Source organism: Chanodichthys erythropterus, chromosome 10, assembly GCF_024489055.1.
Source record: "Chanodichthys erythropterus isolate Z2021 chromosome 10, ASM2448905v1, whole genome shotgun sequence".
Taxonomy (NCBI): Eukaryota; Metazoa; Chordata; class Actinopteri; order Cypriniformes; family Xenocyprididae; genus Chanodichthys; species Chanodichthys erythropterus.
Window position 1 is genome coordinate 25,785,722 of NC_090230.1, and position 17,160 is coordinate 25,802,881.

The following is a 17,160-nucleotide window of genomic DNA, read 5'->3' on the forward strand; positions in this document are numbered from 1 at the left end:
CCGAGGATTAAATTATATTACGGTCAAGATCCGGTACCCTCTACCTCTGGTTCCTCCAGCCCTCGAACAACTTCGTCAGGCTGCTTACTTCACCAAACTGGACCTTCACTGCGCCTATAACCTTATCCGCATTCGCGAAGGAGACGAATGGAAAACCGCATTCTCCACCGCCACTGGTCACTATGAGACACTTGTCATGCCGTTCGGGCTGTCCAACAGTCCCTCCGTCTTCCAGTCATTCATGAACGACATCTTCCGAGACATGCTCAATCACTGGGTAATCATCTACATAGACAACATCCTGATTCGAAGAACATGTTCAACATGTGCGGGCGGTCCACCAAAGGTTAATCCAGCATCAACTATACGCCAAGGCGGAGAAATGCGAATTTCATCGAACCTCCACAACCTTCCGGGGCTACGTGATCAGCCGTGAGGGCGTGGCGATGGATGACAACAAAGTTAAAGCAGTTCTGGAATGGCCGCAGCCTCATACATTGAAAGAGCTACAACGGTTCTTGGGGTTTGCCAACTTCTACAGGCGGTTCATACGAAGCTTCAGCAGCGTTGCAGCCCCACTCACGTCTATGAACAAATGGCAGTCCTCCTGCCTCGCCTGGTCCCCCGAGGCAGTACAGGCTTTCCACGAATTAAAGGAACGGTTTACCTCAGCACCCATTCTCCGCCATCCAGCCCCCGAACTCCCTTTCATCGTAGAAGTGGATGCATCCAGCACGGGGAAAATGTATCCCTGTGCATTCTTCTCACGGAAAATGTCGGCAGCTGAACGTAATTACGACGTGGGCAATCGAGAACTGCTAGCATGAAGGCAGCTCTGGAGGAGTGGCGACATTGGCTGAAGGGGGCGAAACATCCATTTACCATTCTCACGGATCACAAGAATCTGGAATACCTGCGCTCCGCCAAACGTCTCAACCCACGACAAGCTAGGTGGGCTCTGTTCTTTACACGGTTCCAATTCGTGGTGACGTACAGACCAGGCTCGAAAAACACCAAGGCGGATGCATTGTCTCGGCAACATGAGGAGGTGGAAAGGACAGAGTGTGCAGACAACATTATTCCTCATACCCTACTTATCGCTCCAGTTCAGTGGGATATCATTACAGAGATTACTCAGGCCAACGAACAGACCACACCCCTTTCGACATGCCCACCAGACCGCACATATGTCCCCGACCAGTTTCGTGACAGGCTGATTCAGATTGTACATGACTTCCCTAGTTCCGGCCATCCGGGCATTACAGCCACTTTCAAGCTACTGCAAAATCGGTTCTGGTGGAATTTCATGCTGGCCGACACCACTCACTTCATCTCCAACTGCTCACCCTGTCAGACTACCAAAGCTTCGCATCAAGCACTATCTGGTTTACTACCACCTTCGTCCATGGTCTCACATAGCCATTGAATTTGTCACCGATCTTCCAGCATCTCAGGGTCACACTGCCATCCTCACAGTCATTGACCACTTTTCTAAAGCATGCAGACTCATCCCTTTGGCCAAGTTACCCACAGCATTTGAAACAGCTGAGATGCTTTGCAACTATGTGTTTCGGTTCTATGGACTACCCGAGGATATTGTGTCAGACAGGGGACCGCAGTTTACTTCTCAAGTGTGGTCATCTTTCTTCAAGAACCTCAATGTCAACATTAGCCTCACCTCTGGGTACCATCCAGAGTCCAGTGGCCAAACTGAGTGCATGAACCAAGAATTAACTAGATTCCTACGCACTTACTGCCATCGCAACCAGAATGACTGGAGTCGTTACCTGCTCTGGGCGGAGTACGCCCAAAACTCTCTGCAAAAACCTGCCACTGGCATCACACCCTTTCAATGTATCTTGGGCTTTCAGCCTCCATTATTCCCCTGGTCAGGAGAACCGTCCAGCCTACCGTCTGTCACTGAGTGGATGCAAAGAAGCGAGGAGACCTGGGACCAAGCTCCCCATCACCTACAGCGTGCCGTAAGAAGACAGGAGATACTTTTCATGTTTCGCTGTTGAAACCCTCCGGGGACCCAGGAGAGGAGCCAGGGGGAGGAAGCTTATCGTGTATGAGAGCTGATCGATTTCCCATGGGCCCTCATTCCTGGGACTGATTGCACACACACCTGCTACACATCACATTCACACTATTTAAGACACACACACACACACCGCAAAGTATTGATTTGCCGAGGTGATCATTACTGAGCGTTTTCCTGTGGACTGCTACCTGTTATTGTTTGGACTGTTTATCTCTTGTGACCCATTGCCGCCTGCCACAATCTCTGCCTGTTTCCTGGACTGTGTTTGTATTGCCGCCTGCCCTGATCTCTGCCTGTCCCTTGACTCTGTTTGTCTGCCGCCTGCCACGACCATTGCCTGTCCCCGTTTATGCCTCTGCCTTTGCCCTGATGTCTTGTTGACTCTTCTAATAAAAGCTGCAAATGGATCCACACTCTGCCGACCCGTCATTACAATACATATATCGACCCAAGAGGGAATTATGCACATATATTGTGAATTAATTACAATGAATTTTAATCAATAGTTCTAGTTGAATAGTTGTTTAGAGAAACTATCCTAGTTTGTCCAGCAAACTTTTAGTTTCCTCACAGACTATTATAAAAATGAATGTTATTCTCTGGCCATGAGCATACGTTCCTATTATAGCATCAAAGCGTAAAGCAATGTTACTGGATCAAACGTAGAAGTGACCTGGTTTTTCTGAATGAGCAGCAGAACAATCAAGCATGAATGTAATGTGTTTAATATATGAAAACTACTAATACAGAGGTTATACATCTAAATATACACAGAGGATACACATATATACAAAAGCGAAAGTAAAGAAAAGCAAAGCGAGAAGACAAATAGCAAAACTTACTAACAGTCCTTGAGAGCCAGCAAAGAAATCAGTTTCATTAGGTGGTATTAGATGTATCGCATCTAAGATAGAGAAACGGTACTTGCATTAGTTTGTGCTGAGTTTCAAAAGATACAGTTGATGGTTCAGTATGGCTGCAGTTCGTTGGCTTCTTCCGTTTCCGCGGGAAGATTTGAACTGAGGACTTGAAAGTTCATTTCGCCGGAGATGGTTGTCCCGAAAGATGATGGAAGTGCGGTCGCCAGAGACGTCCGGGAGAGACGTGCACAAGATGGTGATGGACAATTCAGAGACAATTGAGAGACCAAGCAAAAATGTTTGTGCTTGTCTTTTATGGACAAACAAGCCAACACCCCTCCTTGGTTGAAACAGCCAATGGTAAAAAGTGCGATCTTGGCGGGCAAACTTTTCCTTTGTCTTGTCTTGCGGCTCGATTTGCATAATTTATGAAGTGTTAGATCAGAGTACATTTTTCTTCAAAGTACCTTTAAAAATAGAACAATGCATTTTACAGTAATGTGACATACATTGTCGAATAAGGCATAAAGAGAGCTTTACAAAGAAACATACAAGAGAAGTTATAGTTTACAGTCAAATGTTATCGTTAGAAATGACACTAGCACGACTACAGTCCTAGCTAAACTTATACAGTAGGGATACCTATATGCAATTTGAAATACAAGCAGGTACACTTAGGCATAGTCATATTTTGCACACACAATCTTCAATATGTGTGTGTGTATGTGTTTGTGTGGGTGTATGGTGTATGGTGTGTATTGGGATTTGGCTGGTCTGGTCCTTAAACCACATGAGGGACTCTTTTGAAGTCTCCAGAGCTGGGGACTGGGGTTCTCTGGTTAGTTTCTGACAGGGCCACAAAAATGCCAAAGTGCCCATCTCTCTTAGACCGGCCTGAGCCGATACATGATTTACATGCACAGTTCAGGGATCATATCTCCCGCCTCATTGAATTGGTTCCCCATTAAATTTAGTCAACTTTAACCTGTTAGCCAGCACCCCCGCTTTTGGAAAATCCCAAAAAATGACATACCCAAACTAAAACAGATACAGTTCATGAACCCTTTGCACTAAAAGCATAAGTAAGGTCTCATTTGAAAGCAGACACTTTGCAGTTTATGGCAATCTCATAATTAATTATTGTCACAATGAAGAAAATAGTTAAAAATAGCTTTGAAATTTTGAAAAGTTATTAGAAATTTATTTTTATGAAATATATTTATGAAAATGAAAGTGAAGTTGGCCTTGTGGCAATCTAGAAATGCACTGCAGCTAAAGCCACATGTCTGACCATGTTATATTTCAAATCTGAGGATGATAGGTTTAAAACTCTGAGTTTTATTACATGTTTTTCAAGACCATGTCATGAGACTTTATTTAGAAAGGACTCTAAAATGTTAACTGATGTTTATTGTCATCTATTCAAGGGTATTGTCGATATTGTGTTTGTGGTGCTAACAGCCCCATTCAGTGTCAGTAGTTATTACCCTGGGGCATGTGTCAAAAAGTGATTTATTGCTTCCGGTACCACCCCCTTCCGGACCACCCATGTCGTTCCCCTCCCCACATGACCTTGAGTGTCCAGCTGTGTCAACACAACCTTTGACCCCGATGTCATTGACCTGTGACCTTCGGATATTAGGATGAATGTAATGTTGTTTGTGTTTGTCCATCTGGCTGTTGACCCGTGACCTCCGGGAGTGAATGATCGTTTGACCCGGTTGTTTGAACAGATATTTCGGGGCTGTCACATTCCGTCACAGGGGTTTTTGTATGTGGACATCCTCTTCGTCTCAATGAGAAAAAATAATATTTTACCAATAGGGTCAATGCAATATACGCACTCTCTGTCTCTCTCTCTCTCTCTCTCTCTCTCTCTCTCTCTCTCTTTCTCTCTCTCTCTTTCTCGTCACACACGTAATACAGATCTATTTAAAATAAATGAAAATATATTTATATAATATATTAAACTGAATAATGAACAACATTGGAACAATCCAATCCCTCTCCCACTCTCTCTCTGTCTTTCCAAGTGAGCAGCTCACACCCAGCCAGGCAGTGACAACAATGGTCCATGCTGCATTCTATGGGACACTTAGTCTGTTACCTTTTCCAGAGAAACTGTTCAAAATGTTTAAATATGTTCTTAAAAATCTTTAAAGTTTTAATAAATCTTCCTATAAGGGTGATGCTTAAAATAAATCTCTGTATGTTTAAAAATGAGCTAGGAATATTGAGTGATTTGATTTAAAATGATTCCAGATATAAAGTCTCTATGTGATGGACATACCCTATTAGGGCTGAACATTAGGGATGAGATTTACACACATTACACTGAATAATAATAATCAAACATCTTACTAAATAATATAGTTTTAGCTAGATGAAAATATAAAAAATATCTTACACATCTTACTAAATAATAATATAGTTTTAGCTGGATGAAAATAATAATATCTTACATTTCCAGGGATCAGGAAATGTAATTCCTTTAAACATCATGAAGTTTTAATACTTATAATCCGACTCTCTCTCTCTCTCTCGCTCTCTCTCTCACACACACACACACACACACACACACACACACACACACACACACACACACACACACACACACACACATATATATAGGCTCTGTGATCAGCGGATCCGCCATTATATAAAAACAGTAAATTATAATAATATAAGCAATCACAATTATAAGTTATTTGTAATTTTTAATTTTGAATTTGGTATTATCTATCTATCTATCTATCTATCTTATATATATATATATATGATTGTTTATAGTTATATGAAAAAACTCTGTCAAATGTTTTCATTATTTGAGTAATTTCGCGACGCAACACGGGTCGCCCCACCCCTACAGCCCCAGCTGGGGTTAAAAGCGGGTCATCAGAGTCCGACTTTCACATCTTAATTGGAACTCTGCCAGAAGTCTTCCAGAAGCTACTTCGTTGTCCAGAAGAAAATGTCACGAGGTAAGAATATTTATTTTAATTTTGCTGTCTTGGTGTGTTGAAATTGCTATCGTTCATTTTTACTTTACGAGGTTGTTCCGATATAGGATTTTCAAAAAGCAATGTTTTACTTTTGTCCTCAATATAGCGTGATTGTATTTTTCTACATTACAAATATATCATGATCAAATAATTAAAACATAACTTCATGCGCAGACTTTTATTTACGGCCAATGCCGTTTTCCTGTTCCGGGTTATACCGTTATCAACTTGGTTTTAAGTAATGATTTTTGGTTCTGATCAGTTTCTGTTACGGTTTTAGTACGATTCAAACATAAATAGTGGTGTTTGATGTGATTTTACACAAATGTTTTAAACGTAATGTAAATGTTCAATGTTTTCGGGAGTGCTATTCACTTTTCGGGCACAAGATGGAGCCATTTTACTATTTTGCTTGTTTACCAGTAGATACAATCGTTTACATGGTATTCCCTTTTTGACCACAAGATGGAGCCATTTTGCTATTTTGCTTGTTTACCAGTAGATGCTATTCTGGTTTGGATGCTAAATACAGGCATTTCTGCATGTGCTGTGTTCTTGGTATTTCTACATTTTTTAAAAGTAAACATATTATATTGTATTTTGGATTACTGTACATGCTTTAACATGATATGTAAATGTTTAATGTTTTCGGGAGTGCTATTCACTTTTGGCTACAAGATGGAGCCATTTTTGCTATTTTGCTTGTTTAACAGTAGATACAATTGTTTACATGGTATTCCCTTTTTGACCACAAGATGGAGTCATTTTGCTATTTTGCTTGTTTACCAGTAGATGCTATTCTGGTTTGGATGCTAAATACAGGCATTTCTGCATGTGCTGTGTTCTTGGTATTTCTACATTTTTTAAAAGTAAACATATTATATTGTATTTTGGATTACTGTACATGCTTTAACATGATATGTAAATGTTTAATGTTTTCGGGAGTGCTATTCACTTTTGGCTACAAGATGGAGCCATTTTTGCTATTTTGCTTGTTTAACAGTAGATACAATTGTTTACATGGTATTCCCTTTTTGACCACAAGATGGAGCCATTTTTGCTATTTTGCTTGTTTAACAGTAGATACAATCGTTTACATGGTATTCCCTTTTTGACCACAAGATGGAGCCATTTTGCTATTTTGCTTGTTTACCAGTAGATGCTATTCTGGTTTGGATGCTAAATACAGGCATTTCTGCATGTGCTGTGCTAGTTCTTAATAATAATAATAATATGCATAAATATGTGAAATTAGTCTGACATTGAATCAACCGTTTTAACAGGTCTATTTGCTCCGTAGGTTCAAACATCGAACTGAATGCTTTTGATTCAATTGACTTTTGTGAGTAAACATTATTATTTTTACTTTTACTTCTGTTCATGTAAATTACAAAATTACAAATGTCATCTGTCTTATTTTACAGTAACAACACCAACATTTAACATAGGCGGCGCAGACCCGGGTAAATACATGTTCTCACGTGATATGTAAATCATAAAAATTACAATTGTCATTTGTCTTATTTGCAGTATCAGACCAGGCATTTGTTGCAGAAACCTCAGACAATGGTAAATATATGCTCTCATGTGATATGGTTTTAGTAATGTTTATGTCAAATCAGCATGTCAAATTTCCATATCTATTTTGAAATATGTGATAATATGTTTTGTTTTAATTTAGAATTAATCCAGCTAGTCACACAACCAGGCTTTATAGATCTCACACAAGAGCAAGGAGGGGCCGAAAGGCAGGACCAGGGCGCCACCCCCAGTGAGATCGTATTAAGAAATGGCACCCCGCCTATAACGCCGTCATCAAGAAACAATGACGATGTAATATCTAACGCAGACACAATACACCTTACTTCAGATGAAGATCTTCAGGGTGATGACTACGAACCACCCGCAAAGAAAAGAATCATTGGTGTCGTCACCCCTATGAGGATACATATACCCACGGTAAATGACGGTAAAGAACATTATTCATTATTTTAGGTTCATTGACTGAAATAATCCTGAAAATATGAAGTATAGGCGAAAATCTTGACGTTATCTGCTATTTTTTTACAGAAAGACAAACGTCAGCGAGTGTACTAAGATGGTCTGATTCACAGCTAAATGCTTGGGACCAGGCGTCATGGGCAAGCGAAGATGACGCACCAACGAGAGGCGGCCAAACCCCGTATCCATCACAAGAAGAACCAGTAGAACAAGACCAAGAAGATCAAGAAGAAGAAGGAGAAGACGGCAACGTGTCAGTGGTTTCGAGCAATAGTTCATCTCGAGGTCACCAGCGCAGTGAGCGCATTGAAGCAACGCTCAATCATACCCTTACCGAAGTGCTGGCAATACACACGCGTATGGGTGGAATTGAAACCCGTTTGGATGATATTATCCGCCTTTTAAATGAGCAGATGATAATGAATGAGAGAGGGTTCGGGTGTGTACTATCTAACGGTAATGAAAATCTGAGAGAGAAAAGACTGATGGTGGATCTTCTATGTGCAACTCACAGAGATGTACAAGAAATCAGACATTTTCACAATTGAATGTTTGTCTGTTTTATTACACTATGATTTGTATATTCTTTCACGTGTTATGAATTTTAAAATTTCCGTCTGAATGTTTTTATATTTTGTAGCAAACCGTTTTGATACCGTTACTGTTTTTGAACAAAATAAATATTAAAATGGCCGATGAGAAATGTTTTTGTGGAGACAAAATGCATTCCTGTCAACCAGACCATTCTCTCACAGAGCTGTTACAGCGTGAGCTTGACTTGCATACTGATAACTCTGACCAAAGGTGTGATAGATTACGACAGATGTTAAATATGTATCCAGAATCTGTAGAAATGTCTTTAAATGATGTTTCGTTACAACGTTCTTATAATTTGGATGATTTAGAAATGTTTGTAGCACAATCACACACCGTTGACCTGTGTGATCGATTACAGAGTTTATTAAATGACAACTCCATACCCAACGTACAAGATGGTGCCGGTCTAAATAATGGCTCAAAATGTAATGATCCTACACTCTCCACAGATAGCGGCGGCAATATCCCTCCATCATCTATCGGTGATGCTACCCCTACCGGTACCGAAAATTCTGATCAGCCAACGTCTGACAACTCAGCTCGCCCAACAGGTAATCAGGCTGTTGAACTCCCGTCCAGTAGTATTACCGATAGACCTCAGACACAACGTCCCGACATTGACGCACTGATTAGACACGGTGGTTCCGTAAACGGATATCATGTTTTACCAAGACCACGCTTCAACAGCGTACAATTGCGTAGGACAATGAATCTGAGAGAAATCAACTCTAATGATTTGGCCTCATATCATAATTTTTTACACAATACCTTCAGCGATATAGTGACGTTTGCGCGAGATATTGGTGGAGACGGGTGTGTTATCAATTTATCCATGTCCGCTCCTTCTTTGAGAACTCCCATTAATACTGTTTTAACATCATGGAGTAATTATGACGTCGGTATGTTTCTGGATCAATTTGAAAAAGTTTTACAGAGTGACGACCAGATATTGATGGATGACTCGTTCGAGATTGATGCGAACATAGCCATTAACAGACAAGGCGGTGGTCGGGTACGGCGCAAACTCACCGATTTGGCTTGTCACGAGGTGATTAAGCGTAAAAAAATGTCGTTATTCTGCCCGTTAAACATCTCGAATAATCTATGTTTCTCCATCTGTCTCGCTCATTTTCTCAACCCCCACTTACCCGAGAGCGAACTAGAAAGAATGGCGACCATTATCCACAACAATGCGGGGTTCTCCATCCACAATAAAATTGGACTGGACAACATAGCGTCATTCGAAACCCTGTTAGGTATCAAAATCGTCGTTTTTTACAGACCGACCGCCGGTACGATAGAAACATTCAAAAATCAGGATGAACCTCATCCTAAAACAGTATGCCTCTGTAAGGCCCGCCTAATAGGTCCAATGATGGTTTCCCACAGGACGGGGAAGGTTTAAGCGTGTATGCCTTTTCAGCGTCTCTGTGAAGTTCACTTAATTTCACTCGTTTAATCTGACTCCAATTTCAAATGATTCTTATTCTAAGGGTTGTGTCTCCAATTAGAAATTAATCATTTGTTATGTATTAATTTAGATATTCGATTATTCTGATTACCTTATATCTTAAATTATTTCGTTCACTGCAGTCCCAGTATCGCTTTAGAAGAGTTACTTCAGCCGATTTGAGCACTCTTCCCGGACACAAACTCGTCAGTTTGACCTTAAACATTGGATGCAGGGTAAATATCTACCTTTAAGTCGGTCGCGCTCTGCTTACTCGTAACAAAAAGCATAGTTTTGATATATTTACGAAAACTGCAACTTATTTAAGGCAGTGATTGTCAGAAATCGAAATGGACTTAATTGACGTGCCCTATGCTCCATCTATTAAACCTTTCGTATGAACAATCCTGAACACAGATTTGAGGTAATACCTTCGCTTTGATCTACTAGAAATAATGGATTAAGAATAATACAGAATCAACCAAATATAACATTTTATTTGTCAAGTAAAAATATATCATGCCAATTACATTACAATTAGACAATTAGAAGCCAATTCAGAAATGATAAATGCATAACATCGATTACTCAAAGAAATGCATATACACAGGGATGGGTGAATGTCCTCAGACGTTCACCCATCTCTGGGGGGCCTCTCCTACAGATGATCCCCCCTGACTGCTTTGCTCTTTACCTTTTATACCAGAACAAAAGGATCGTAAATGTTTATTACACCAACACCTGTTTTGGGGGAGAGGAGAAGAGACACCACCCAAAAAGAGGACAGAATTTTCCTTAATTTTCCATCTTCTTCATAATTCTAGTGACTGCTATGAAATTGAGACCGTTTTACCAATCGCACTGAGACAAATTAAATGATACCAAACATGAAAAGGGAAAAACAATACATACAAAAGTTACATTATATGTTTTGAATAACTTTCAGTGACTTGAGGCAGGGGGAAGGAGAGTGTGTGTGTGTGTGTGTGTGTGTGTGTGTGTGTGTGTGTGTGTGTGTGTGTGTGTGTGTGTGTTGGTTTTTGTGGTTTACGAGGACTTTTGACCTGAATACGCACCGGCATTACGGGGACATTTGGGTTTATGAGGACACAGGCCATGTCCTTGTAATTCCGGCAATGTAGATGCCTTTCTCTATGTCCCAGAAGCACCCTCTCCAATTTTCGCGGCATGTCCTTATATACCACAAAAACCTGATTTTATACCATACACTGTGTATCCTCTGTGTACGAGAGTGCGCCCCTGCAGCCGGGTCCTGGTACTGTACCGGCGTCATCGAAAATTTGCATTTTTCACACAAGTGTAAGTATTGAGGCCTGTGACTGGTCAGATCGGTACTGGTAGGCGGGAAATCACGAAAACAAGATGGCGCCGACGGGCGGAGCCTAATTCTGCAGCTCCTATTGGTTGCATACGCAATGAACAACAGCGAGACAAGATGGCGCCGGTGGGCGGAGCTTCATTCAGCTTCAGCTTCAGCATAGGTCTGTATAACAAGCGAGTTAATGCAAAATACTAATTATCTAAGTGTTATTGCCTATAATTTTTTATTTGTGAATTAAATATATGAATAAATAGTGATCCTCGATTAAAAATATCCCTTAAATGTCATGTAATAAAGTATAAAAATAACTTGAATGCTGTTTACTCAGTATTTATACAGTTTATTTAGCTCGTTAGCATATGCTATTCATGTAAACACAACCACACATTAACTCGTGCGCTCACATCACATATATTTATTATTATTATTTTAATCCCGCGTATATTATATTAAGTATGGTTTATAATAAGAGTCTTCGCGTTCATTTCCTGTTTGGGCCGGATAGAAGCTGCACCTGAGAAGACATCTGAGCACCTGATGGAGGCTACTATTATTTTAAAGGTAAGTTGTTCTGCTTTTTAAATGCTTGTGGGTCCGTTTGGCTTGTTTGTTCATGTTTTGTAAGCTCTTTGCAGCTCGTTTTACAGTTATAAAACAGCTAGCTCGCGATGCTAACGGCGCTAGCGAGATTGTGATTGTGTTTAAAGACTGTCAGGGAGGGAATCAGCGATGCTTGTCATTTAAAGCTGGTTTTCGATTAAACTATAATTGTAACTGCATCATTTTCTGATCGCATGCAATAACCTAGCCAAGCCATCATAATAAAGGCGTTGTCATGACTACAGTCTGAAGGGGACGGCATTTCACCCAGTACAGTATCCTCACATACCAGCCTACTGTAAATATTACTACAGTTCTGCTTGATTTAAAGACATTAAGAAACAAAGATTTACTGGCTATGATAAGATGTATCAGAACTGTCAGTCTTATTCAGTCAAATTAATGCTGTCAGTATTATTGTCTATAATTTATCAATTGTGAAAATTTATGAAGGAATATTGATCCTCAATTATACATAATTCTTAAATATCATACAATAAAGTATGAAAATAACTTGCTGTTTACTATAATTTATCTTTTGACGTTTATACTAAAAACAGAAGATGACAGAAGACACATCAGATCATGCTGAAGTGAAACAGTGATGGAGAAAGCCCAATCTCAGGAGGAAGACATACAGTATTCACAAAGATTCATCAGTGATTTCACCTGTGTCAGGTATATTATATGTTATTTACAGTCATGATTTTACTTGCTTTATTATTAAAGGTTAAATGTTACTCAGGGAAATAGGGCTACACAATATTGCAGAAAAACTGACATTGCAATATTTAGTTTTTCTGCAATTTATATATTGCGATATGAAAACAATTCCACCAGATGAATTGAATAGCACTATTTGAAAATAATTAATCATTCTAGGATGATTGGGATCATTTTGTAGGGTAGTGCATCTGCTTAGAGAATAATAAACGAATTACAAGCTTAGATAAACACAATAAAAATAAGATACAAATTAAAATAAGCAGTGCTTTATGTTTTTCAGGTTAATCTAACTGTATTGAGGTACACACATTGAGGAAAGCATGTATGGGTCCAATATTATATGCATCCGTTTTCTTAATTGTTTACAACACAGAACCAACTGTTTTCGCTGAGAGTGTTTGTTCAAGCTCAAAGATAAGAGAAAGAGAACTGAACTCTGTGTTCACGTGCTATCTGTCTGTCAGAAAACAGCGCGAGTTCCAGTCATAGTGCGTTTGATGTTTAAATTGACAGGACTTAAAAACACAAGCAAATGACATTTGTAAAAGTCACATGCGCTCTTAACCGGGGGGCAGCTGGACCGTTCGGATCAACTACGATCCCTACACTTGACATTGCACATCCTGTGATGTGACTTTTGTGGATGCACACATCGGGATACAATGCTAAAACCATACATCGTGCAGCCGTAGTCCGTATGGATCGCAGATCAACTATGATCCCTATAGCCTACTTGACTTCATTTGTACTGCAATGTCACACCCACAGATAGGTATCAGTGACAAAACTATATATTGTGCAGCCCTACATGGCTTTATATATGCATTAGGGCTGCACGATATATCGCATGCTTTTGTCACGCGCATTTCTTCAGTAAAGCCGGTTCCCTGATTACCGCTAAATCACCATCACCTGCTTTCAAATGGAGCGCCATTTAATAGACAGAGCCGTAGATCACTGAAAAGCCACGCAATATCGCGTTCATTATCGAAGGCGATTCATCTGCGATATGAACGCGATATTGCGTAGCTTGTCAGTGATCTACGGCTCTGTCTATTAAATTTGAAAGCAGGTGATGGCGATTTAGCGGCAATCAGGGAACCGGCTTTACTGACGAAATGCGCGTGACAATCACATGCGATATATCGCCCAGCCCTAATATGCATCACATTACATGCATGTTCATGGCAGTATGTGAGGTGGTGTGTAGCTTTACACCTGTTTTATGAGGACACGTGTTTTATGAGGACATCATGCGAACATGTTCTTCATGTTTGACTTGACTGAAGAATCTCTGTGTGTTGTTAGATTGACACAAGCCTGGTCTATGAGGACACTCGTTTTACCGGGACTCTGGGGTGCACCCATATGGAAGATTGGGATTGATACTGATAACCCATAATTCACAGCTCACTGTAGCAAATGTCAATATTGAAAACTCATTATTGTGTTTGTTAGATTAGATATAATCATTTTAGAAGTAGGTAAAAAGAAGCACCCTCAGTTGAAATTGACTTTCAATGAGTAATACTGCAATGAATAATTGTTTTTTTTTATTTTGATTTGATTTTTATTTGCTTTTCTTTCTTATTTTCAGATGGTAACTGAGAAGAATCAGATTCAGAAGAATAAGATGCAGCAACAATAAAGGTATCAAATAAAAGTAAAGTAATAATTGAGTTAGTCCTTAAAGGTGGTAAAGAGGATGTTTTGTTTTATACATTTTTGCAATATTACTTGAAACTGTGTTTACTAACTGATAAAAGACTATTTATTAGGTGCACTGAAAGTAATAATATTAATATACATAATCTGTGCACGAGGTAGGGCCTTAAAAACATCAGCCAATCGCGTAAACGGTTGGCCCTCTGGCTTGTCAATCACTGCCGTTACGTTCCTTGTGAGAGACGAGCGCGGCTGCGCTCCAGTAACTTTCCAAACTCCACAGGCGCCGCATGCAATGTTTTTGTCAGGAGACAGGAGTAACAGCTGCAGATTATGAGTTACCTGCGGTGAGTCCGACATAATGAATCCACTAACACGACACAGCGAATGCCGGTGGTAAACACTCGTGATCTAATACTTGTGCAGGAGTTTTGGGAGGCGTTCCCGTGAAATGAGCTGTGAAGGAGGGGGCTGTTCTTACGCATGCGCTCATTTCAAAAACTCAGTAACAGTCTTTGGTTTCTCAGTCGACGAAAAGATCCTCTTTAGCACCTTTTAAAGAATAGAACAGATTTCAGTGTTTCTAAGAAGCAGATTGTTTGCCACAGTTATCAGTCACTGAATTATGATTGTGTGTGTGAAAAGTGAGTCATGATCACTTACTGTACAACTAGCACACCTCGTTTCACCACTATCACTCTCATACATACCCCTAACCTAACCCTAACCCTAACCCTGAACTCAGGGCGCCATCCAAATGTATCTAGTTATCAGTGTCCCGTTAAAACTAGTGTCCTCATAGACCAGGCTTCTGTCAATCTAACAACACACTGAGATTCTTCAGTCAAGTCAAACATGAAGAACATGTTCTCATGATGTCCTCATAAAACACGTGTCCTCATAAAACAGGTGTAAAGCTACACACAACCTGACATACTGTGATGAACACACACACATAATGTAATGCATATATAAAGCCATGAACATTACCATGGGTTTTTAAATATTGAAATATTGATTTGAAATGGATCTATTATGTGATCTTGTATATGATCTTAAATCAATATTTCATGTGCACATATTTATTGATCGGAAGCTGTGAATGGTTGACACTGATCATCCTGTCCATGTTTAATTTGCATTAATTACTGTCTAACTGTACATTACCCCTTTGATATATTTCATATATACTGAAGGTTTGCAACTCTTAGTTGAAGTGATTGTATATAAAGCTTTATTTCTTATTTTCAGATAAGTCGTGAGACCCCGCTGTCATCAGTGACGATTGTGGTGCTCTTACTGTGGGCCTACACCAGGTAAGTGAGAGTTGTGCTGTAAGAGAATGAGCAAATGTAGCAGAGACTCTTGTGAGATCTAGGCTGTTAACATATTCAGACCAGTGTTTATGTCTAATTTGATGTTTGCAGACTCTCCGTGAGGTTGGACCCTCTGCTCTCAAAATGAACACTCTGTCCCAGTCAGAAGTCAGAGATGTACAGAAGGTATTGTTTTTCTTTTTGGAAATCAAATTAGGCATGTGCTGACAGGAAAATTTGGGCCAATTTTGATAACCAATAATTTTTTATATTTGAAAGGTGATAAATGATACATTGGCAGATAAATCTAAATCCAAATTCTAATATACTTTGAGAGCCTGATTACAAAAACAATAGACCGTGTCCCAAACACTTCAGCATAAATCAAACATATACAGTACAGCAGTCTAGTTTGATCCAGTATAAGATTCCTTTACTTTTACAATTATTTTGACACTACCATTCAAAAGTTTGGGGTCAGTAAGAATTTTTAATGTTTTAAAAGAAGTATCTTCTGCTCACCAAGTCTGCATTTATTTGATTAAAAATACAAACAAAAACAGTAATATTGTGAAATATTATTCCAATTTAAAACGGCTGTTTTCTTTGTCAGTATACAGTAAAGTGTAATTTATTCCTGTGATCAAAGCTGCATTTTCAGCATCATTACTCCAGTCTTCAATGTCACATGATCCTTCAGAAATCAATCTAATATGATGATGCGATGCTCAAGAAACATTTATTATTATTATCAATGTTGAAAACGGTTGTGTACAATTTTTTTTCAAAATTCTTCGATGAATAGAAAGTTCAAAAGAACAGCATTTATTTAAAATAGAATATTTTCTAACATTATAATTGTCTTTACTGCCACTTTTGATCAGTTTAACTTATCCTTGATGAATAAAAGTATTGATTAATTTTATTTCTATCCCCCAAAAATAAAATTAAAATTCTTACTGACCCCAAACTTTTGAACGGTAGTGTTTAATGTTACAAAAGATGTAGATTTCAGACAAATGCTGTTCTTTTGGACTTTCTATTCACCACAGCATCATAAAAAAATGTAAATAACTGTTTTCAACATTAATAATAATCATAAATGTTTCTTGAGCAGCAAATCATCATATTAGAATGATTTCTGAAGGATCATGTGACACTGAAGACTGGAGTAACGATGCTGAAAATTCAGCTTTGATCACAGAAATAAATTACACTTTACTGTATATTGACATAGAAAACAACTGTTTTAATTTGGAATAATATTTCATAATATTGCTGTTTTGTTTGTATTTTTAATCAAATAAATGCAGGCTAGGTGAGCAGAAGATACTTCTTTTAAAACATTAAAAAAAAATCATACTGACCCCAAACTTTGAACGGTGGTGTACATTCATATGGCCAATTTTCTTTATTTAAAAAAAGTGTCAACACTTTACAGTAAAGTTTATTGTTAGTATTAGTTAACATGAGCTAACAATGAATGGACAAATCCTGTCGAAGTTTTATTAATCTTAGCTAAGGTTAATCTCAACATTTCCCAAGGCATTTTAGGAT

At 39.1% G+C, this 17,160-nt stretch overlaps 1 long non-coding RNA gene across 2 annotated transcripts; it reads left to right on the forward strand.

The window, feature by feature from the left end:
- The first annotated feature begins 11,507 nt into the window (after positions 1 to 11,507).
- Positions 11,508 to 14,257, forward strand: LOC137029286 (uncharacterized). Of its 2 annotated transcripts, none has more exons than XR_010896272.1 (3): positions 11,508 to 11,857; positions 12,457 to 12,574; positions 14,220 to 14,257. It is a non-coding gene; the product is annotated as an uncharacterized lncRNA (long non-coding RNA). The 2 variants fall into 2 exon arrangements; XR_010896273.1 differs by lacking the exon at positions 14,220 to 14,257 and adding an exon at positions 13,931 to 14,161.
- Positions 14,258 to 17,160: the final 2,903 nt, after the last annotated feature.